The 24650-nt window shown below is 37.1% G+C and overlaps 1 protein-coding gene across 2 annotated transcripts in view; it reads left to right on the top strand.

Annotated features, from left to right (window-relative positions):
• Nucleotides 1–24650, top strand: part of MEMO1 (mediator of cell motility 1) — a 116689-nt gene that overhangs the window by 29159 nt on the left and 62880 nt on the right. The gene's annotated exons all lie outside the window — the stretch shown is intronic.

A 24650-nucleotide genomic window follows, 5' to 3' on the forward strand; every position in this document is an offset into this window, starting at 1 on the left:
CGAAATAAACTAGGTTTGCTGCTAGGAGAGGGAAACCTGCTAACACTCTTAGGAGTTGCAGGTACTGCAAGATTCAGAGACTTCTAGGTTCGAAGATTAGCGTTGAGGGGGGTTCCTGGGTGGCTCATTTGGTTATGTGTCTGACTCTTGGTTTTGGCCCAGGTCAAGAGCTCCAGGTTGTGAGGCAGATTCCTGTGTCTGCCCGGCACTTAGCACAGAGTCCCCTTGAGATTCTTTCCCCTCCCCCTCAGCTTCTCCTCCTCCTCCTGTGGATGCCCTCTTTCTCAAATAAATATATAAAATCTTAAAAAAACAAAACAAAAGAAGATCAGCATGAAAGCTCCTGAGCAAAGTTGTTAATGCCAGGGTGGAAGCTGTTAGCAGTCAGTCCTGCCTAGGCACAGGCAGCTCTGGGTCTCTTGCTGTTCACTGCAGCCGGAAGGCTTTCAGGTCTGTGGATGTATGCTGTTGCCAAGAGAGACATTTTCAGATACCAGGATCATTTCAGAAGATGAGATACTTGGAATTATTTAATTAGTGTGAGATGGTTTCATGGGTTGGGGGAAGCTATTTAAGGTTTTAGGAAGCAAATAAAAGATTCTTTGGTGAAGTGCTGTTATGTGACATGATAATTTCATTTATACTCTGATTCGGTCTTTTTGGGTTAGGCTTTGGGGAGCAGGGGCTGGTTTTTTATTAAGCACACCAACTGATTTTCTTGAATGTGGTTCTTGAACTACAGACTGAGACACACAGGCAGGACTCCTTACTCTTGGTTAGGACTTGTAAGTTTTAATTTCTGTTGTCTACGCATCCTGGTCAATCCCCCATTCCTCTGAGGCCTCAGATAGCTCTCCAGGATAATATATGAGAATAGAGGTCAGAACAGTAATTTTATAGTGACTATTTTTGGAACTGTGTTTTTTTTTTTTTTTTTTAATAATGGATCAAGATTTTTTTTTTTTTTAAGATTTTATTTATTTATTTGACACACAGAGAGAGAGATCACAAGTAGGCAGAGAGGCAGGCAGAGAGAAGGGGAAGCAGACTCCCTGCTGAGCAGAGAGCCTGATGCGGGGCTCGATCCCAGGACCCTGAGATCATGACCTGAGCCGAAGGCAGAGGCTTAACCCACTGAGCCACCCAGGCATCCCTGGAACTGTGTTTAACTACATAAATGTCAACTCAAAATTGTAAAAGTTTCCACTAAATACAAACATGAAAAATCTATCAAGTTCTGTTAAAAGATTATACTTCTATTAAAAACAGTAAGAATTAATCGACTGCAAAATGATTGGGACCTATTAACATCTCTTACATAGCACTTCTCATTTAATGAAGTTATGCCAATAACTACAAAACAATTCAGTGTTCATTATTGTTCCATGTGCCATTTATAGAATTAAGTCCTATATTATCCTATATTTATACAAAGCTTTTTTTTATCGTAAAAATACTTGGTTACTATAGAAAAATTCAGAATGTATAGAGTTGACCAAATAAGTATCCAGAATTTGACACCTCAAAATAACCATTAAAACCATTTACAGGGCTCCCTGCTCATTAGGGAGTCCGCTTCTCCCTCTCTCTCCCCACTGTCTGCCCTGCTTGTGCTCTCTCACTCTGTCAAATAAATAAATAAAATCTTAAAAAAAAAAAAAAGTTTACAAATGTTGCAACATCTACTAAGTTAGGTTGTTTTTGCCTAAATACGTTATTATTTTCCAAGATATTTAACTTAAAAGAGTTGCGAAAAATTTTTCATAAATTTTAACTAAAATGTATGTGAGATTCTTGAAATCCATATAGAACTGGCATCAAGTGATTTAGTTTTCTCTGGGACATGAATATCAGGCCTAGTTTTAATGGCAAACACTCATTAAGCTATTATTTAATCGCAAAAGTAGTAAGTATCACCTGTTATTCACAAGAAGGATGTCTGTTTGGAACTCTAATTATAAATTACCAAGAAATGGGTAAAAGTAGCTAACACTAGCTGATGAATGGTAAGTTTGTAAAATTCTTTTTATCTTAAAGTAAGTCACCATTTAAGCATGGTGAATATGTAAAGTATTTTCTGAATAAAAGTGGGAATATAGTGTATAAACTGGGAATAAAAGGATGGTTTTAGGAAAGAGGAGCCAACTGCATGTAGACTTTTGAGGATTTACTTTATTTTTCTCACTTTTCAAATGAGGTTAGGCCAGTTGAGTTAGTGTTTGTTTAGAACTTTAGGAAAGGGTGAAAGAGTTGAGTTTTAGGAAATACGTGGTTTTTTTCTCTCCTTCCAATTTTTATTTAAATTCTAGGTAATTGACATACAGTACAGTAATGGTTTCAGGAGTAGAATTTAGTGATTCATCACTTAACATACAACACCCAGTGCTCATTATGACAAGTGCCCTCCTTAATACCCATCTCCCATCTAGCCCATTCCCCACCCACCTCTTTTCATCAACCCTGTTTATTCTCTCTTGTTTTGTTTTTTTTTTTTTAAGATTTTATTTATTTATTTGACAGAGAAAGACACAGTGAGAGAGGGAACACAAGCAGGGAGAGGGCAGGGAGCCCGGTGCGTGGCTCCATCCCAGGATGCTGGGGTCATGACCTGAGCCGAAGGCAGACGCTTAACGATTGAGCCACCCAGGCACCGTTATTCTCTATCTTTTAAGTGTCTCTTACGGTTTGTTTCCCTCTTTTTCCCCCCGTCCCCTATGTCCATCTGTTTTATTTCTCAAAATCCACGTAGGAGTGAAATCATATGGTATTTGTCTTTCTCTGACTGACTGACTTTGTTTAGCATAATATACTTAAGCTCTATCCACGTTGTTGCAGATGGCAAGATTTCATTTTTTTAAAAGATTTTATTTATTTATTTGACAGAGATCACAAGTAGGCAGAAAAGCCGGCAGAGAGAGAGAGGAGGAAGCAGGCTCCCTGCCCAGCAGAGAGCCCGATGCGGGGCTCGATCCGAGGTCCCTGGGATCACGACCTGAGCTGAAGGCAGAGGCTTTAACCCATTGAGCCACCCAGGTGCCCCAAGATTTCATTCTTTTTGATGACTGAGTAGCATTCTGGTATGTAAATATACCACATCTTTATCCATTCATCAGTCAATGGACATTTGGGCTCTTTTCATAGATGGGCTGTTATTGATCATGCTACTATAAACATCAGAGTCCATGTACCTCTTCGAATCAATATTTTTGTACCTTTGGGTGAATACCTCGTAGTGCAATTGCTGGATTGTAGGGTAGTTCTATTTTTAACTTTTTGAGGAATCTCCATACTGTTTTCCAGAGTGGCTGCACTAGTTCGAATTCCCACCAGCAGTGCAGGAGGTTCCCCTTTCTCCACATCCTCACCAATATCTCGTTTCCTGAGTTGTTAGTTTTAGTCCTTCTGGCAGGCATGAGGTGATATCTCATTGTGGTTTTGATTTGGGTAATACATGTGTTTGTATGTCTTATTCCATTTAATGCTAAGCCACCCTGTATAGGTACTTAGTGTTTTATACTTACTTTTATAGATGAGAAAACTGAAACTCAAAGTTTTTATTCAGTTGACAAACTCAGGTATTTTTGGCTTTGTTTCCATTTCTCTTACTCATGTTCACCATTGTCTGATTTCTAAAGTTCGTTCCACCTGCTGAAATTCCGTGATTTTGCGGAAGTGGAGAGAAGAGTGTAATGAATTCCCATTTACCTATTATAGAACTACAAAATGATTAGCCTACTGCCAATTTATTTTACCTGTATCCCCTTGCATTTGACCTCCCACATTATTTTTACCCCCATATTATTTTGACACAGAATATCATTTCATCTATAAACATTTCAGTATATAGCTCTAAAAGAAACTAAGTTAAAAAATTTTAAAACATAAATTACTAATATTATTGCTGTAAAAAGTTATTAATTACTTCATATTCAGTTAATGCTCACATTTTCCTGATCGTCATAATTTCTTTTTAAACTCTTTTTAAATTGGGAGTCAGATGAGGCTCATATGTTGCAGTTAGTTAGTGTGTCTCATAAGTATTTAAAAAATGTTATTATTTAAAAAATTTTTTAAAAATTTCTTTGGAACAGTTTTAAGATCACAGCAAAATTGAGTAGAAGATACAGAGATTTACCATATAACCCCTTGATGTCTTCTTGTTCAGCCTCCATTTGTTGAAAAGGGTCTTCTCCATTTTATTACCTTAATTCTTTTGTCAAAGATCAGGTGACTATTTCTGTGAGTCTATTTTTGGCTCTCTGTTCTGCTACATTGCTCTATTTATTTGTTCTTTTGCCAGTACCACTATGTCTTAACCACTATAGCTTTATAGTAAGTCTTAATGTTGGTAGTATCAGTTGCCCTCCAATTTTGTTCTCCTTCAGTATTATGTTGGCTTTTCTGGATCTTCTTCCTCTTCATATGATATTCAGAATCAGTTTGTTGGTTCCTGTATGGTAACTTCCTGGGCTTTTGACTGGGATGCACTGAATCTTTACCTGAAATTGGCAAGAACTGATATCTTGATAATGTTGAGTCTTCCCATCCAGGAACATGGAGTATCTCTCCATTTATTTATTTAGTTCTTTGGTTTTCAGATTTGTAGTTTTCCTCATATAGGTATCATACAATTTTGTTAGCTTTATGCCCAAGTATTTCATCTTTTTTTGTACTAATATAAATGTGCACTGTGTTTTCATTTCACATTCAACTTGTTCATTGCTGGTATATAGAAAAGCTTTTGTATTTTAACCTGTATCCCACATCTTTGCCGTACTTGCTTATTTATTCCAGGAACTGTTGTTGTTGTTGATTCTTGTGGATTTTTTTTTACATGGATTATCATGTCATTTGCTTAGATGGACAGTTTTTATCCTTCTTTCCCATCTGTATATTTTTTATTTCCTTTTCTTGTCTTAATGTATTAGCTGGGATTTCCAGCATGATGTAAGAAAGCTGTGATAAGGAGAACTTTTTGCCTTGTTCCTGATGTTATATCTTTTGTTCAAATCTACACATTCCCTTTCTATCTCACTTTCTTTTTTTTTTCCAAAGATTTTATTTATTTATTTGACAGAGATCACAACTAGGCAGAGAGGCAGGCAGAGAGAGAGAGAGAGAGGAGGAAGCAGGCTCCCTGCCAAGCAGATCCCGATTTGGGGCTCAATCCCAGGACCCTGGGATCATGACCTGGGCTGAAGGCAGAGGCTCAACCCACTGAGCCACCCAGGCGCCCCATCACTTTCTTCTTCTTCTTCTTCTTTTTTTTTCTTTCTTGCAGTTTTGTTTTTGTTGTTGAAGAAACTAGGTCTTTTGATTTTTAGAGATTCCAGCAGCCTGGATCTTTGTAATTGGATCTCTGTCATGGTGTTCAACATATTTTTGTCACATTTACTATATAAAAATAGTTAATTAGATCTAGAGCAGCATTGTCCAGTATAAGTATAATGAAACCCATAAATTTGAGCCACGTATTGGTATTTTTCGTGTATCCACTTTAAAAAAATAAAAACAAACAGGTGTGGGGTAGCCAGCAAAAAATTTTTTTCAAGTGTCATTGTGAACTTGTAGACTTAAAAGATAGATATTCAAATTGTCCCATCTTTAGCCAGTGGGAACCTCTTTTTTTTTTTTTTTTTAAGATTTTATTTATTTATTTGACAGACAGAGATCACAAGTAGGCAGAGAGAGAGGGAAGCAGACTCCCTGCTGAGCAGAGAGCCCAAAGCAGACCTCCATCCCAGGACTCTGATATCATGACCTGAGCCGAAGGCAGAGGCTTAACCCACTGAGCCACTCAGGCACCCCAGTGGGAGCCTCTTTAAGCTGGTTTTTGAGTCTAGACATGACCCTAATTGTCTTTGATAGCTTTCTTGCATTCTCGTGTATTAGTCTGTATTATCTAGAAAATCACAACCAATGGGATATATACACATATATAAAGAGATTTATTATAATGAATTTGCTTATGAATTTTAGAGGCTCACAAGTTATCTGCGGTAGGCAAGTTGGAGGCCCAGGAGCCAATGTAGTTCCAGTCCTCAAGACTCAGGAAGTGCCAGTGTTTTTAGGTTTGAGTCTGAGGGAAGGAAGAAAAACAATGTACCAGCTTGAAGTCTGTCAGGAGGTGGAATTCCTTCTTATTTGTGAGAGGGTCCTGCTTTTTTGTTCAATTCTGGCCTTCAATTGATTGGATGGGGCTCATACCCACATCAGGGAGGGCTGGGAGGTATTTGTTTTACTCAGCCTACAAATTCAAATGTTAATATCATCCAGAAACACCCTGACAGACACGCCCAGAATAGTTTTTGAACAAATGTCTGGGCACCCTGTGGCTCAGTGAAGATGACATATAAAATTAACCATCAGATCTGGTATAAGATGTTTCATACTCATTTTACATGTTCTCCCCCAGATGTACAATCAGCCATTTTTCCAAGGAGCCCCGGTCTTTACTGTCTTAAACAAAATCAAAGCATCAAAGTCTTATAAATAATGTTGGCAGTTAATAAATGACCTCTGATGATTCTTTTGATGATGACTATACACTGGAATTCATAATTTTCAAAGCTTTACTTTAAAATGCTTTGTTTTGGGATTTTTTTTTTTAATCAAGAAAGATGTAGTTTCTTAAAAGTCATTAAATTATCTTATATAATACCCAATTTTCTTATTTCCTTTTTTACTTTTGGGAAGGAGGTTCTTGGTGTCCGCTGTGTTACTCCTATGTTGATCTTCCCTCCATCCATCCATCCCCTTCCTTCCTTCCTTCCTTCCTTCCTTCCTTCCTTCTTTCCTTCCTCTATGTTCAATATGGGGCTTCAACTCATGATCTCAGATTAGAAGTTGCCTGCTGTGCTGACTGGGCCAGCCAGGTGCCCTCATGTTGATCTTTCTTTCTTTCTTTCTTTCTTTCTTTCTTTCTTTCTTTCTTTCTAAGATTTTATTTATTTGACAGACAGAGATCACAAGTAGGCTGAAAGGCAGGAAGAGAGAGAGAGAGGAGGAAGCAGGCTCCCCACTGAGCAGGGAGCCCAACGCCTGGCTTGATCCCAGGACCCTGGGATCATGACTTGAGCTGAAGGCAGAGGCTTTAACCCACTGAGCCACCCAGGCGCCTCATATGTTGATCTTTCTTAAATTTCTGATACAACACTCAAGGAAGGCATAGAATGAAAGGTGATATACCCCAGAGCTATACCTAGTAAAGTGAATTCAAGTGATTGGTAAGTATCTTTAAGCATCAATCTACATAATTCTAGGGGTGCTTGGGTGACTCAGTTGGTAGGACATGTGACTCTTTATCTCAGGATTATGAGTTTGAGTCCCATATGGGGTGTCGAGATTACTTAAAAATAAAATCTTAAAAAATATAATTCTACCTGTTGTTATATTACAGTTACCTAGAATTACAGACACAATTGAGTTTACCCTCTTCATTTTATAGATGGGGAAATTGAAGCCTAGATCTATGGGAATGTTCGTACTGTAACCTGGATCACTTGCTTTTTAGAGTAGGCAGTGTACTGAATAGGACAACTTCACAGCTCAGAGACAGACTGGTGTCGCTCAAAATCTTGGCATTGCCATTTACTGGCTATATGAACTTGAGGAAACTGATTTTCTTATTTGTTTGTAAGCTAGAAATAATAATAACTATATCATGGGATTGCTATGACAGTTAACCAAGAATAACATTTTAAGGAACCCAGTACTGTTCCTGTCATATTGTAGATACACTGTAAATTCTGGCTATTCCTAGAGCACCTGGGTAGCTCAGTTGGTTAAGTGGCTGCCTTTGGCTCAGGTCATGATCTCAGGGTTTTGGGATTGAGTCCCACATGGGGCTCCTGGCTCAGCAGGGAGCCTGCTTCTCCCTCTTCCTCTGCCTGCCACTCCCCTTGTTTGTGCTGTCAAAAAAAAAAAAAAAAAAAGAAAAAGAAAAAAAAGAAAAAAAAGAAAAGAAAAGAAAGAAAAATCTTTAAATTCTGGCTTACTGTCCTCCAGTTTGCAGTTCTTTTTGCCATATCATTACCTACTTTTAAAATTGAACATGAAGTATATCTAAAATAGCTGAAAACAGTACTTTTGTTGTATTTTTTTACTGTGTTCATGTTATTAATTTAGCAGATTTTTTTAATAGAATTTAAAAAGTCTGGTGCCTCTCTGAATTTTTCTGGATGACAGTTAATGAAGTTCAAATTGAGATTTTACTTTTCATTCGAAGTACTTATCTAGAATAACTTTTGTTGTTATATCCCTATTTATCATAATTGTTGAATATTAAACACAAATGTTTTAAATAATATTTTGTGTCATCAAGGTAAAATATAATCATGTTCATGCTTGTATTCTGCTGCAGCAAACAGGATAGTTTAGAAAGGCTATAATTAATAGATGTTTAAAAGTTGCTTTGATGTTCTTAGATGAAAGCTTGGCTACTAATACCCAATGCTAGTATTTTAAATTATCACTGTCCTCTTTAACATGAACTATTGGCTTGAGTTCTATAGAACTAGCTACAGGATTGTTAATGTGTAGAGCATGTTTAATGTAAATGTGTAGAGAAAATCTTAGACACTATTTATTTCCAAAAAATGCACTCTCATATTCATGCTGGTTTTTATCTATTTGGATACAATTCCAAAAGCATACTTGAATGTTGACTTTCTCATGATAGTAATAGTTGACTTTCTTCATTGGGAGGTATAAAAATATGATTGGTGATGCCTAAGGTTTTATTTCATAAAGTAAATTAATTAATTGATGTATTTGAAGTGTTGGGGACTTCAGATTGGGAGACCTAGAGACCTTTTTTTTTTTTTTTTTAATAAAAAAGGAGACAATGATAGTGCTGCTTTCAGCTCTTCTTGGAGTGTTTTCATTTTCTTTTAATTTCTCTGGTCTCTCAGTACTTGTAAGTTTATTTTCTACTCTTGGTACTGAAAACTAATTGCTTTCAGGTTTCTGATTTCTCATAATCTCCAAATACATTGATTAGCATTTTCTCTTTTCTCATTGTGTTCATTCACTGCAGTGCATGAAAGTCTGTTAATCTTGAAGATTTTATCTCTTTGCTTTCCTTCTACTGTATTTTCCCTGTTTCTTGAGCTTTACCTTCTTTCCCTCCCTCACTGACTCAACTTCTTGTGTGCTGAAGTGTCTGCATATGAAGACACACTTTGAACAGTCGTGCCCTCTGTCATCATCATTCTGTGTGCGCTCAGATGGCTCAGCCATTCTCATCTCTCACCACTAATTAAATGACTCTGAAATCTGTGTTTCTGTCATTTACCCCTTTTCTGCGCTTAAGGCTCTTACTCTTTAACAGCTCGACATCTTACATAGCTGCCTTACTGTCTCCTAAAACTTGCAATGTGTCCAAGTCAAAATCTTCATCTTAGAACAGATTTCATGGTCTTCCTTAATTGTCATTGGTCTTGCCCCCAAGTTTAGTCATCACTGACTTTCACTCACCCCCTCCAGTTTATTTTGGTACAAAGTTCTATAAATCTAAATTTTGCTTCAAATACTTGGGGAAATGCTGGCTTGTAGCAAGTTAAGGTTAAGTTGGTTATCTACGTGTTTGTCAAATTGGCCTAAGTGTAGAGGGGTTTGGGAAGGAGTTTTTATTTCTTTAGTAGAATTTTTCTGGTGGCTGTGGCTTAAAAGAATGTGCCAGTGACATTGTTTAAGACCCCTTAAAGATACTAGTTCTTGAGCATGGCTGAGGCTTTCAAAACTTTTCTGGTATGATCTTCTAGGAATGGGAGAGGTCCCACCTGGGTTTAAACCCAAGTATTTATTCTTCCATCTGGGAAGCTTTTACATTAAAATGTTTGCTTTTGTGATAGTTCAGTGAAGACAGTCCCAGAGGGTTTGGCAGAGTAGTAGATGCACACATATAACTCAACTTCCATGTTTAACCACGTTCCTTAGTCTTCAAACTTGGTTTTCCTCCTAAATTATCCATCTGTGAACTCCTTGGAAATCCTTTTATCTTAGTAGCTGTTAAGCCTGACTACCTTTTTCTTTTCTGTATATCTGATACCTGGCATGCCCATCTCAGTCCACATTAGGCATGTTTTCTTGGCTAGTTATCAAAGAAGAACTTGCTGAGATTCTTTTTGTTTACATCTTATGATTGCAAAATCAGAAACATAATTCTTAGACGGATGAGCTGGCACATGCATTACCAATGCTTAGTGAAAAGAAAACAGGCCTCAAACATGCCACAACAAAAGCATAAAAACAAAAATTGCATTCGATTATAGTTAATTACTTCAAAAGGCAAATTGGCTTCTCTGTATTATTTGGTAAATGACTGCTGAAAAAGTCAAGAGTGGAGAATTACTTGTCCCTGGGTGGGCAAGTGAAACAAAACAAAAGAAAACTGTTGAAACTATTACATTTTACATATTACATAAAGAAAGATACTAATAAGGTGTTTAATGTCCTCTTTTCCAGGTCATTCTTGTCTAGAATGTTTTCTTGTCCTCTGATTATATCTACCAGAAATTTGGTGATGGACATCATACTTAGGCAGCTGATGTAAGAAAGGGGAACCCCTTTTGCAAGTAGGGAAATCTTGTCAGATTGGTCTGTATCTTAATACTTTAATGTATATTCTATTGGACAAATAGCAATTTTCAACAGTTGGGTTTTGGGTAACTTAGATTATTAATATAGGTATTGTCTTAGGTCTAACAATGATTTGTTAGCTGGGTTTAACATTTAGAGGCTCTTTTTCCCATGTCAATTAAAGGGATGTCTGCAGCACCCCCCCCCCACCTTTTTTTTAAAAGCAATCTCCATGCCCAACCTGGGGCTCAGACCCACAATCCCAAGACCAAGAGTTGCATGCTCCACTGACTGAGCGAGCCAGGTGCCACATGCAACATCATTTAAAAAAAAAATTCTCATTGTGTAGTTGACATATAATACTAGCTTTAGGTGTACAACATAGTGGTTCAACAGTTATATACATCATAAAATGCTTTCTACAAAAAGTGTATGACAATAATATTGACTATATTCCCTATGCTGTATGTTTCATACTCGTCACTTCTTTATTTGTAATTGGAAGTTTGTACTGTTGGGTCCATGGTCAAAGGAGCGAGACTGATACAAAGTGAAGGTCAAGCAAAGCTTTATTTCGCGCCGAGCATCGGGAATCCAACTGACCGGCCAGGGCTGTCTCTTACAAAGAGGCGATCTCTCTGCCTTACAGAATAGCTTTTAAGGGCAAAGGCCATGTGGTTGAGCCTGGCCACGCACAGGTGGCCAATGAGATTGTAACACACAGACAAAGCTACACAGTCATGCTAGGTTACACATAACTGACCAATTGAATTACAATTTACTGTTTAGTAGCTATTTGAACTAGCCTATCACCTTGGTCAGAATTGGTGCCCAAAGGGCACCCAAAGGGCGGGGCCCATACTCCTTGGTAGCTAGGGAGACCGTATGCTCCCCCACTGATTGGATGTCTCTACCTGGCCTGACCCACCCTTGTATTTGGGCTTTGTTACCTGGGACTGGTCTCCCGGACTTGTTTTTAAGTAAGTTCCCTGAGGGGGGGCGGGGGCAGGGTCAGGATGGTGCTGCTCTGGCGAAATAGGCCCTTACAGTACCTCTGTAAATCATTTTTTAAAAGATTTTATTTATTTGAGAGAGACAGTGAGAGAGAAAGAGGGAGAGAGAGAGAGGGCAAGAGCAGGGGGAGGGGCAGAGGGAGAAGCACGCTGCCTGCTGAGCAAAGAGTCCGATATGGCACTGGATCCCAGGACCCCGGGATCATGACCTGAGCCAAAGGCAGATGCCCAACGACTGAGCTCCTCAGGTGTCCGGGAAGTTTGTACCTCTAATCCCCTCCACCCATTTTGCCCATCCCTTCACCTCTTTCCCCTATAGCAACACCAGTTTGTTCTCTATATTTATGAGTCTGTTTCTCTGTTGTTGTTCTCTGTTTTTCTGCTGTCTGTTCATTTGTTTTTGTTTTTTAGATTCTAAATATAAGGGAAATGATAAGGTCTGGAGTATTTCATATAGTGTAATACCATCTAGATATGAATGTCAAGATTTCATTCTTTTTTAAAAAAAAGATGTATTTTTAAATTTTTGATTGAGACAGAGAGAGAGAGAGGGAGAGAGAGGATGAGGGAGCAGAGAAGTTTTAAGCCGACTCCATGCTAAGTGGGGACACCAACTTGGGGCTGGATCTCACGACCCTGAAATCACAACCTGAGCTGAAACCAAAAGTCAGATGCTTAACCGACTGTGCCACTCAGATATCCCATTTCATTTTTTTAAATGGCTGAGTATTATTCCACTGTGTATACATACCACATTTTCTCTCTTTTCTTTTCTTTTTTTTTTTTAAATGTCCTCTCTGTGAGGGCATTTAATTAATTAATTAATTAATTTTCTAAAGATTATTTATTTAGGGGCACCTGGGTGGCTCAGTGGGTTAAGCCTCTGCCTTTGGCTCAGGTCATGATCTCAGGGTCTTGGGATCAAGCCCTGTATCGGGCTCTCTGCTCAACAGGGAGCCTGCTTTCCCCTCTCTGCCTGCTGCTTTGCCTACTTCTGATCTCTCTTGTCAAATAAATAAAAATCTTTAAAAAAAGATTATTTATTTACTTATTTGGCAGAGACACAGAGAGAGGGGGAACACAAGCAGGGGCAGAGGGAGAGGGAGAAGCAGGCTTCCTGCCGAGCAGGGAGCCCAGTGTGGGGCTTGATCCCAGGACCCTGGGATCAAGACCTGAGTTAAAGGCAGATGCTTAATGGACTGAACCACCTAGGCACCCCCACATTTTCTTTATCCATTCAGTGGTTAATGAACTTATGTTGCTTCTGTATCTTAGTGCAGCATCATTGTTTATGACTTCATGGTATTATATGACTGCACCATGTTCTTAATATTTGGATAGATAGTATATGTACATAGTACAAAGTATGAAAGATACAAAAAAGTACAGAGTGAAAAGTAAAGTTTCCCTCTACTCTTAATTTCCTTGTCAGGATACAGTCACTGTTATCCATTTCTTTTATGTTGGTCCAGAGATATTTTACATAAATATAAACCAGTACATAATCTGTATATGCACATACAAGATGACAGCATATTGTACCTTCTATTCTATACAGTGCTTTCTTTTTCTTCCTCATTAGGAGATCTCCCATACGGTTTCATAAAAATTTCCATCAGTGTTTAACATTGTTTAATCTTCTACTCTATGGATCTATTATAATTTATTTAACCAGGCTTTTTTTGGGGAATTGACACTTAGATTGTTTCACATCTGTTGTTCTATCAGTTCATAGATATGCAGTCACAGTATACATTTCATTTTGTGTAGACCACTGGGCCCAATGACTTTCTGATTAAATTCTGTAAGTGAAAGCCTTTATGGAAGAACTGTATTACACAGAATAAGGTGAGAATGTGGTAATGTCTGTAAATCTGTTTTGTAGTGGAAATATATGGAAAGTGAAAATTCTAATTTTAATCTTAAGAAACATTTTTTTTTTTTTTTAGTGAAAGAAATATTGCCTTGTGTGGGAAGTGTAATTTATCTTAGTCCTGATTCTGTCCAATAAGGCAGACTTGTTTTATTTTTCCACAGATTATGTTTTTAGATTTGATATCAAAATACCCAGATTTACTAGTATCAACTAACTGTTTGTAACCCAAAGAAACATTTAAAAAAAGGGAAAAGAAACACACTAGCTGCAGTTGGAGGAAAATGATTCCTGGTTAGATATGCATGGAGGAAGTATTGTGGACCCAATGTTAAGCACTTATATAATTTAGGTGGTTGCCTTTTTATGATTCAGGTTCATATTTCCTCACTAGAGTACCTGACTCTGTGTTAGAGGATAAACGTGGTGTATTTTTCCCCGAAGCCTCCATTTAAGTTGCAAATAGGAGCATGGGAGTTTTGAGATTATAGTCATTATTGTATTGTCAGTCTATTACATCCTCATGAATTTTTGGATTAAAACAGAAGATTTAAAAGAGAATTTGAATTTGTGTATCAATCTATTTTCTAAGAATCTGAGTTTACTTTGTCATCATGGTTGTCTGAGGGGAAAAGCTGGAGAGGCACTGATCCTAATGGGAGGCTACAGATACCATTAAAAATAAACTTATGGAAACTTTAAGCAACGGAAGTCACTTAAGGCTTCAGAGTAGTTTGAAGATAAAAGTTTATGCATTTACTTATTGCTCATTTGTAGATTATTTGATTTTTTTTTTTTATGGCATTGAAAAATCTCAGTTATAAACCTTCCAAGAGCCTGTTAGCTACATTCATTCATATAGCATGGGCAAATAAACTCCTTTATGGCAGTGGGCCTCACATTTTTTTTTTTCCTTATTTTTTTAAGTTAACATATAATGCCTTTTTTGTTTCAGGAGTACAGGTCTGTGATTCATCAGTCTTATATAACACCCAGTGCTCATTATAACACATACTCTCCCCAGTGTCCATCACCCACTTACCCCATCTGCCTTCCTCCCTCCCCTCCAGCTACCCTCAGTTTGTTTCCTAAGATTAAGAGTCTCTTAAGGTTTGTCTCCTCCTCTGGCTTAATCTTGTTTCATTTTTCCCTTCTCTTCCCCTATGATTCTCTGCCTTGTTTCTTAAATTCCAGGTATCAGTGAGATCATATGATAATTGTTTTTCTCTGATTGACTTACTTCGTTTAGCATAATACCCTCTAGTTCCATCCATGTCCGCATTTTAATATTAATATCAGAGTCACCTGGAGAGCTTGATAAAAGCTTGTTTTTGAAAAATGGTTGCCGTTTCCAGAGATTGTGATGACAGTAGCTCTGTGGTAAAACCTAGAGATCTCTTCCTTAAATAAATACATCAGATGATTCTGGTCCGCAGACCTCTTTTTGACTATTGTTGGAGGACCCCCATTAGTTAAAAATCTAATTATAGGAGCATATCAAAATCTCTAGGATTATAATTTAAAATAGCAGCATGATGCAGTAGAATAGGCTTGATTTTGAATTTGACTTGCCTTCTATAAAGACCTGTGGTTAGTAGTTGTTTGCTAAACACTGGTAATGGGAAATTTGTGGCTGGTAAGAATCATATTGCTATTCCATGGTCCAAGTAGAAAATAAATATCTCAGAAGCCAAAAATATATTTTTCTTAGAAGTTAAATTGCTCTGGTTCAAGAAATAAAATATTGTGTGGTTTTTCAAATGCTAGATATAAGGACATTAGATTTTAATTTTTATCAAGTGGGATAATGGGTTAAATTACTTTCTCTTTCAGAACATTTTTTTTGATGAGAATGTTGAGGTTATGGTGCAACAGTCGTTGTCATACATGGTGAATAATTATGAATGGATGAAATTTTGGATAGCATTTTGAATATATGTATGGAAATCTTAAAACAGCTCATACTGATTTACATAGTAATTCCATTTTCTGAGAAATTCAAAAAAAAATTTAAATATGAAATAGAGACACATACTACAGAATTTTTTTTTTAAAAGAAGCATTTCTTTTTTTTTTTTTTTTTTTAAGATTTTATTTTATTTGACAGAGAGAGAGAGATCACAAGTAGGCAGAGAGGCAGGCAGAGAGAGAGAGGAGGAAGCAGGCTCCCCGCCGAGCGGAGAGCCCGATGCGGGGCTCGATCCCAGGACCCTGGGATCATGACCTGAGCCGAAGGCAGAGGCTTTAACCCACTGAGCCACCCAGGCGCCCCCAGAATTTTTTATAATAGTACAGAAAAATTGCAAACAACCTAAACATCTTATATTGGAAAAATATTTAAGGACGAATTGATCCATTCATGCAATGAAATGCTATTTAGCCATAAAATGTCTTTAAGGAGTTCATCATATAGGGAAATGCTTATGCTGTAATGTTATTATGTAAATAAAAGCAGGGTACAGAATTGTAGATCATTTTAAAGATTTATAAGGAAATTTGGAAAATACTAATTTTCAGATTTTTATCATTGTGGGATTGTTGGTTTTTACCCCATAATATGTATTCCCCCAATTTTCTATACCAAACATATTTTTTACAATAAAAAATAGCAAACAGAATCAATATTTTGATCCTAAAAAAACAGTTTACATAAGATACTACAGCCAGGCACTATCAAGGGATTTAGTCACATCATTTTATAGGGATAAGGAATTTGTTTATCAACAGAAAATAGGAGTAGGAATAGATAATTCAAATTAGTGGACTATTAATGGGATCACTGTTAAACCTATTTTCAGACTACAGTTTTATAAGTGACTTGAAGGGAGAAATACACTGTGATCCTCCAAATTTGAACCCTTTTAGGTAGGAAATGCCAGTGGAGTTGCTATTAACTTTGTCAAAATTTTGAGAAACTATATGAGCAGTCTGAAGAGTGGTCAGTGATTTCCAGTTGGACAAATATAAGAGTTGGTTGATTTACGTTAAAGGTTATTCATTGGAGGAGTAATTGCCCTTATGCAACTGTATTCTGAACTACAGAATTTAACTAAAAAATATAAATAAATTCTTAAAATGTTTTAAGTAAATTGGTCGGTAACAAGGAATCCAAGATATTTGGATTTGGCCTAACCTTTGAGGTTTTTGTCAAGGAGAACAATCAATGTTCTTCATAGCAAAGGTTTTTTGGGAGGGTTGATACAGTAATGCTCTAGACAGTTTTGGGTTAGATTCAGTGTGACACTTCTTGTGGTTTCAAGAGCATGTTATTTTCTGTGTGAGGAGTCCTATCACAGATACATAAAAACAAATAGTATCCCTTGAGATGTATCTAAAAATAAGATACTATGTTAATAGCATAGCAATAAATTTTAGGTATGTGATCATAGTACAACATCAATAATGAGAGAAAGAATCTGGAGAGAACTGCAGAAATGTTACTTTTAAAATTAAATGAAATTATTGCACTTGCTAAGGCTTCTCAGAAATACTTTTCATTGTAGTTAGTGTAGTGGTCTCAAATGCTGGTTTTTGATGAATTTTTTGCTATTCTGCATTTGAAATAAATTTCAGAATATTATAGTGAGTATAGTTTATATTGCTTGCCTTTTTTCATCAATTTTAAGGTGTATATTTTCCCACATTTTAGCATTTCTGAAATTGAGATGTTCTATAATCAATGGCACCTAAACATCATTGTTGGTTGTGAAATAGTTGCCACTGTGTACATATATGTGAACTCAAGGATCAATCCTGCTTGTATGACTGGACAACTGCAGTCCATTGATGTTTTAGTTAACATGCCATTTAAGGACCATTTACGGAAGAGATTACCATTGCCATTCCCAGCTGTCTTCTGAAACCTGTGGTTAGTTGCATCTTGTGACGCTTTTTGTAAGATCAAGAAATGTATGGCATGGGAACTTGTATAGGTAGTTGGTTGGACTAGAGTCCCAGAGGCAATAGAAGAACTCCTTCTTTTCTTCCTCCCTTCCCTCCTTTCCTCTGTCCTTCCCTTCCTCCTTCCTTCCCTCCCTCCTTTCCTTCCATTCCTTATTTACTTATTTATTTATAAAATATTTTATTAGAGAGAGAGAAAGCGCACAAGTAGAGGAAGTGTCAGAGGGAGAGGGGCAAGCAGACTCCCCAGTGAGCAGGGAGCCTGAGGTGGGTCTTGATCCCAGGACCTTGAGATCATGAACTGAACTGAAGGCAGATGCCTAACCAACCGCGGCACCCAGGTGCCCCTAGAGGAACACTTTTAAAAGAAATATTGCATCACTAATTATCCAAATGGTACAGAGGATGATTTTATGGAAGAACAAAGAGCACCAGTGACTGTGAGTTAAAAAACAATTTAGATATCAGATTGTGAATTTGAAGACATTTTTCAGAATCTCTTTTTTTATTATTATGTTCAGTTATCCAGCATATAGTATATCATTATTTTTTTAATTTAAACATCTCATTTATTTTTTAATTGAATTATTAACATACAATATTAACATTAGTTTCAGATGTTAATATTGTGTACATAGATTCGACAATTGTGTGTATTACTGGATCATCACCACAATAAGTGTGGTCACCATACAGTGTTACTACAGTATTGTTGACTATATTCCTTATGCTGCACTGTTCATTTCCATGACTTACTCATTCTATAACTGGAAGTTTGTATCTCTCAATCCCCTTTATCATTAGTTCTTGATGTAGTGTTATAGCTTCATTAGTTGTGTATAACATCCATTGCTTATCACCACACGTGCCCTCTTTAATACCAAGAATACTTTGAATTTATTTTGCTTTTTAAAATATAAACATGAGTATCATAATTCATGTTTAAATAAGTTGAAAATAGCTTTTCCAATAAAAAATTCTAAGTGATAAGTAGCCATATGCCCTTGTTTGATTGGGAACTCTTTTGTCTTAGTGATACATAAAATAAAGGTGCATGTTAATACTGCTGGTATCTTGAAGACAATGAAATGTGGTTAATTTATTCAGTTTAAAGGACTGAGATTATCTTAAAATTGTACTCATCTTACTTTTTGGTTTTATTTATTTTATGAAGTCATGGTGATCATAGATAAGTGGTTGATATATTTTAAATGTCCTTTCTTAGTAAACTAAAAAAACTGACACCCCTGTGTTGGTTCCCCCATTTTTTTGGGAAATTTTATTGGCCTGTGAAATTCAGAGATCCAGCAGCCACTCTTAAAAAAGTCTAGCATAGGGATGCCTGGGTGGCTCAGTGGGTTAAGCCTCTCCCTTCGGCTCAGGTCATGATCTCAGGGTCCTGGGATCAAGTCCCACATTGGGCTCTCTGCTCAGCAGGGAGCCTGCTTCCCCCTCTCTCTCTGCCTACTTGTGTGCACTCTCTCTCTGTCAAATAAATAAATAAATCTTTTAAAAAAAAGTCTAACATAAATCTTTTTATTTTTTATTTTTTAATTTTATTTTTAGATTATTTATTTATTTATTTGACAGAGAGAGAGAGAGAGAGAGAGAGACAGACACACAGTGAGAGAGGGAGCACAAGCAGGGGGAGTGGGAGAGAGAGAAGCAGGCTTCCCACGGAGAAGGAAGTCTGATGTGGGGCTCGATCCCAGGAGTCTGGAATCATGACCTGAGCTGAAGGCAGATGCTTAATGACTGAGCTTCCCAGGTGTCCCTTATTTTTTATTTTTAAAGAAAGGTTTTATTTATTTATTTATTTCACAGAGAAAGAGAGAGGAGCAGGGGGAGCAGCAGGCAGAGGGAGAGGGGGAAGCAGACGCCCCACTGAGCAGAGAGCCTCACAGGGGTCTTGATCCCAGGACCCTGGGATCGTGAACTGAGCCATAGGCAGATACCTAACCAACTGAGCCACCCAGGTGCCTCTGTCATCATTATCATCATCTCCTCCTCCTCCTCCTTCTTCTTCTTCTTATTATTATTTTAAAAGATTATTTATTTATTTATTTGACAGAGAGAGAGAGAGATCACAGGTAGGCAGAGAGGCAGGTAGAGAGAGGGGGGAAACAGGCTCCCCGCTGAGCAGAGAGACCAGTGTGGGGCTTGATCCCAGGACCTTGAAATCATGACCTGAGCCTGCCTAACCCACTGAGCCACCCAGGTGTCCCCCCATCTTATTATTTTGACTACAGGTTAATTTTTCTAGTTTGAACAGGTTTCACAGAATGAATGCCAGTAAAATACTAGGTGCTGACAGTGTGCTTTTGTTTGGATTTATATTTTTTGCTTCTGTTTTGTCCCTTGTTACTTTGCCTTAACAAATCCCATGGAATTAAGTTTACTGTGTTAATAGTCAGGTACCACCTAAAGAAGAATGGTATAAAAATTTTATGACTGTTGGTCATTCTTTATGTGGGATACTTTGAGGCACACTAGAAGGTTCTTCTAACCAAAAATGTCTTTTTTTTTAGCTTGCCCTGGTGTCTGAAGTTTTTAACTTTAAGCCATTCTTTGTGTTTGAGACACTGACAGAAGCTCCATGAAGGCAGACATTGCATCTGTCTTTTTTTATTGCTATAACTATAGCATCCATACCACTTCTTGGCACATAAATAGGTGTCCCATAAACATTTATTCAATTAAAAAATGAAGGCAAGTGTTATTTGTTACATTAAAACATTGTTAGTCATAGTTAAGACAATGATGTGCTAATTTATTTAATAGAAGAGAAGAGCTTATAGAACACATGACTTCTGTTCAGAGTGAGCAGACCACTAAAATTTTTTGTTTGCGAAGAAGAATAGGAAGAGCAAACCAATCAGAAAAGTGTAGAAAACCATTTTGGCTTACTTCATTACATGTCTTAGAATGGTTCTGTTAACAAGTTGCATAGGAAAAGCAGGGCTGAGGAGGGGTGTGTTTATGTGTGTATGTGTATGTATGTTTAATATCTCTATAGTTTTGTCACCATGAGAATAAATTTCCTTGTGAAATTATCCAGCTCAAGTAGGATAGAAGCAGAAGTGTTGTTAGTTTGCATCATAGTAAATACAGCCCATTATTTATTGCCTATTTCCTAAGGAAGTACCTGAAGCATTGATCCTCTGGGAACCTACTTTTAATATCTTGTCCAAAGAAGTAAATACCCATTTATCCTTCTCAGGGCAAAATGACATAGTCATTAGTTTTGCTAGGATTTAACAATATTTCTGATTTTTCTACTCATCAGTGTACCTTCAAATCCAGTGATATTTGAAATACAAATCATATTTTGTTCATCATCTTCATGTGTTAAGGTTACCATATTGCCAAGTATCGGTCTCTCTGGAAGAACTCAAATTCATTTTTTTACTTGATATTTTATAGATCAACAGTTAAGCAACCATAATAAATAGATATGCTCAGCTGTCTTATTCAAAGACAATTAAGAAACTTGGAGGTTAGCTTTTACCTTAGGAACCTTTTATTAAGGAAATTGGTCCTTTTATAGAAGGACTACTAAAAGACCTTAATTTAATGCTTAAAAATCAGTGAATTTGGTGGCAATGGAGTGGCTAAATTGGGAGATAATATGTTCTTTGCTTTTATCCATTATTCAGTTTCTGTTTTGTAAACTTCCTGTACGTGGAAATATTTAGAGCAATACTTCTTTTAAGTTAATACAGAGTTTATTTGGCAGCTAAAAATTTACATTGAAAATCTGAACTTTTTTCCTTGAGTTACTAATGAGGTTATGTAATTTAATGGTTTTTGGAATTGTTCTTAATTTTAAGTTATTAAAATGAACTACATTGTTTGCTGAAATCGGAACTTTTTTGTACTTTGGCATTTTATAGATGGGCTGTTCATTATAAACTTGACTTGTTTCTGTATTTAGTCCTAAATATATACAGAGGGATAACCAAGCCAGTAGATGTTTAATGTCAGTGGATATCAGGGAAAAACAAATTAGAAGAAATAAAGGGATATTATTTCATACCTATCATTTTGCCAAAAAATTTAAAAATTCTGTCAGTATCAAATATTGATAAGGATGAGGGGAAATGGGAATTTTTAACCATTGCTGATGTTGGAGAAATATAATTTAAACCAAAACCTCCATTTCAGAAAAACTTCTCTTCAGAGGCAGAAGAGAAAGAAAATAAGCATTGAGCCAGAATGTGAAGCACATCACAATCTGCTAAGAGATTTCAGAGATCTAAAGAGAGCTCACCCTTTTATATGGCCAGATACAACCTATTACATACATGTTCTCAAGATAAATTGTAAGTAGTGCTCAAGTCAGAGGACTTGATAGCAACATTTCTTACACATAGTTCATTCTAAATCAGTTGGTAATTGCGGTGACCATATGTATTTGTAACTGGCTAAAAATAAACTTGTGTTCTTATGATAGGAGGTAATTTTGCAACTTGGAAGTAGATGGTCAGCTAGTTAGGTTCCTGTCTTCCCACAAAAACTGGCAGAAAGGGGCACCTGGGTGGCTCAGTCATTAAGCGTCTGCCTTAGGCTCAGCTCAGGATCCTGGGGTCCTGGGATTGAGCCCTTCCCTGCTCAGCAGGAAGCCTGCTTCTTCCTCTCCCACTGCCCCTGCTTGTGTTCTTTCTCTCACTGTGTGTCTTTCTCTCTCTATCAAATAAATAAATAAATACAAATCTTTAAAAAAAAAAAAAAACTGGCAGAAAGAGGGTGCTATCTCCTTTGGTGCGAATCACATTTCAGAGAGTCCTGGGTTGCTGGTTAGAAGCTTGCTTGCTTGCTTGCTTATTTATTTATTATTTAAAGTAAGCTGTGTACCCAACATAGGGCTTGAACTCAGGATCCCGAAATCAAGAGTCACATGATCTACTGAATGAGCCAGCTCAGGTCCCTAGAAGCTTATGTAGCTTTTAAAAACATTTACATATATTTCAAGAGATAGAGAAAGAATTTAGGATTGCAAGTTTTCTAGAGAAAGTGCTCTAAGACAAATGTGTTCTAAGACAAATCTCTTCCCTTACTTTTTAATTTTATTTTAAGTAGGCGTCATGTCCAGCGTGGAACTCAAACTTATAACCCTGAGATCCAGAGTCTCATGTTCTACTGACCGAGCCAGCGAGGGCCTGCATTTCCCCCTAATTTTTAACAGGAAGACTTCTCATTTTTATGCCCTTACACTGATGGGTAAATTGATCTGGCCACTTTAGTGGGCAATTTGCAGTGTTCTGGTGATCCAGTACATTTATTCGTGGTTAAACCCCAGAAAAACTCTTAAAACATTTTTTATTTATTCATTTGAGAGCAAGAGAGAGGGAAAGCAAGTGAGTGTGGTTGGGAGGAGCAGAAGGAGAGGGAGAAAGAGAGAATCCTTAGCAGACTCCCCACTGAACATGGAGCCTGACACAGGCTCTATCCCACGATCCTGAGATCCTGACATGAGTGGAAATCTGGAGTTAGTTGCTAAACCCACTGAGCCAAGCAGGCTGCCCCCAGAAAAACTCTTAATACATGTTTATAAGACACTTGTAACATTGCATATTAGCAGTGAAACAGTGGAAACAACCAAGTGTCTGTGAAGAGAATGAATAGATAAATTTTGGTGTATTTACACAGTATAATATCGCATTAAAGTGAGTGAACTAGAGTTACACAATCAGCATGAGTACCTGTTATCAGTAATGTTGTGTACTAAATCAAATTATGGAGGAACATGCACGGTATATTTATGTAGTATTTAAAAACATTCAGAACAATACGTATGCAGAACAATGCATATTTTTATGGGTATATACATTAGTAAAAATATAATGCAATGATAATCACCAAAATCAGAAAGTGATTTTGATTTCCCTCTGAGGAGGAAAATGTATAATGGGATCAGCAAGGTTTTAAGTGTGTCTGTAATATTTTATTTCTCAATAAAGGAAGATCTTAAGTAAAGAATATTAAAGTTTAATTTTTTGGGGTACTGGGTACATAGATGTTTGTTTTATTATTATCTAGATTCTTCTGTAACATTTAAATATTTTACGATTAAATGCTTAAAAAAAGAGGGCCAGAGGGAAAATGCTAATGGTAAGGATCTGGTAAAAAGGGACAAGTTTGTGTAGGAGACTAGGCCAATTAGAGGAGCAGAGTCCTTGAGAAGACAAACAATGGAACCCAGTGGAGAAGGAATTTGTTTGACTTTTGATAGGAGTAATGTCAATGTGTTGACACAGGAGAGAAGGCAGAATAAATGGTAGGAAGAGGAAGTAGTTCTCTTTTGAATTTAGGATGACTAATGTCCAGGTTTGCCTGCGACTAGGAGGATTCCCTAGATGCAGGATTTTCAGTGCTAACACTGGGAAAGTCCTTGGCAAACCAGGGTGGTTGGCTATCTTCTGATTTTCCTTGACAAAATGAAAAATGATGATGTGAGAGGGGAATGAGGCTTTAAGGTAAAATGAGAAGCTATATGAAGTAATTATCTTAAGACTGGGAGAGCAAGTTCATGAGGTTAATGTGGTATGATTTCTGAGCTTTGCTAAGGGTCTGCAATTCATGGGTATAATTTTAAATTTCATATGGTTGTGTTTGTCATTTCATTCAGCTGAACAAGTGAAGATACTGTGTTTGACTGTGAGGGAGAAAGAGGAGCAAGAGTGAGGGCACAGGTAAAGAAATGATTCAAAGTGATGGAGCAAGTCTCAGGCTGGGTAAGAGGGGAAGAAGAAAGGAGAGGAAGGATAGTGAGGAAAGTAACTCGGAATCTGTTGGCAATCAACAGATTTCTAGAAGTGAACTGAGAAGATATGCAGTGAGGAGAGTGGGATGCTTGAAATTGAGATTTTTGACATGGCATAGTCACTGGTTATCAATGTGATCATCAGGGTAGGGGCTGGACTGGATAGAAGGAAAGGTTTTGGGTATGGGAGTGATCACTCCATGGATGTGATTTTAGTGATTAAGGCAAGTTTTGGTGCTCTGTAAACAGTCACTCAGGTGTTTTCTTTTCATATGCCTAGAGTCTTTTGTTTCTTGTTTTATTTTGTTTAAACAGTGCCTCAATTATAGATCTTATTGTTCTGGAATGAAGATGGTTGTCAGTAAGTAAATGGATAAAAGCAAATTTTGTTTAATCAGTACATGGCCTTCTCTATGGCTTGCTTAAGTATCAAACATTAAGTATCAAACATTAACGTACAAACTAATGATCCCAGTGCCCATTAAGCTATTTTAGTCCCAAATAGGTTCAATAAGGATTT

The sequence above is a fragment of the Martes martes genome (genome assembly GCF_963455335.1).
Source record: "Martes martes genome assembly, chromosome: 9".
Taxonomy (NCBI): domain Eukaryota; kingdom Metazoa; phylum Chordata; class Mammalia; order Carnivora; family Mustelidae; genus Martes; species Martes martes.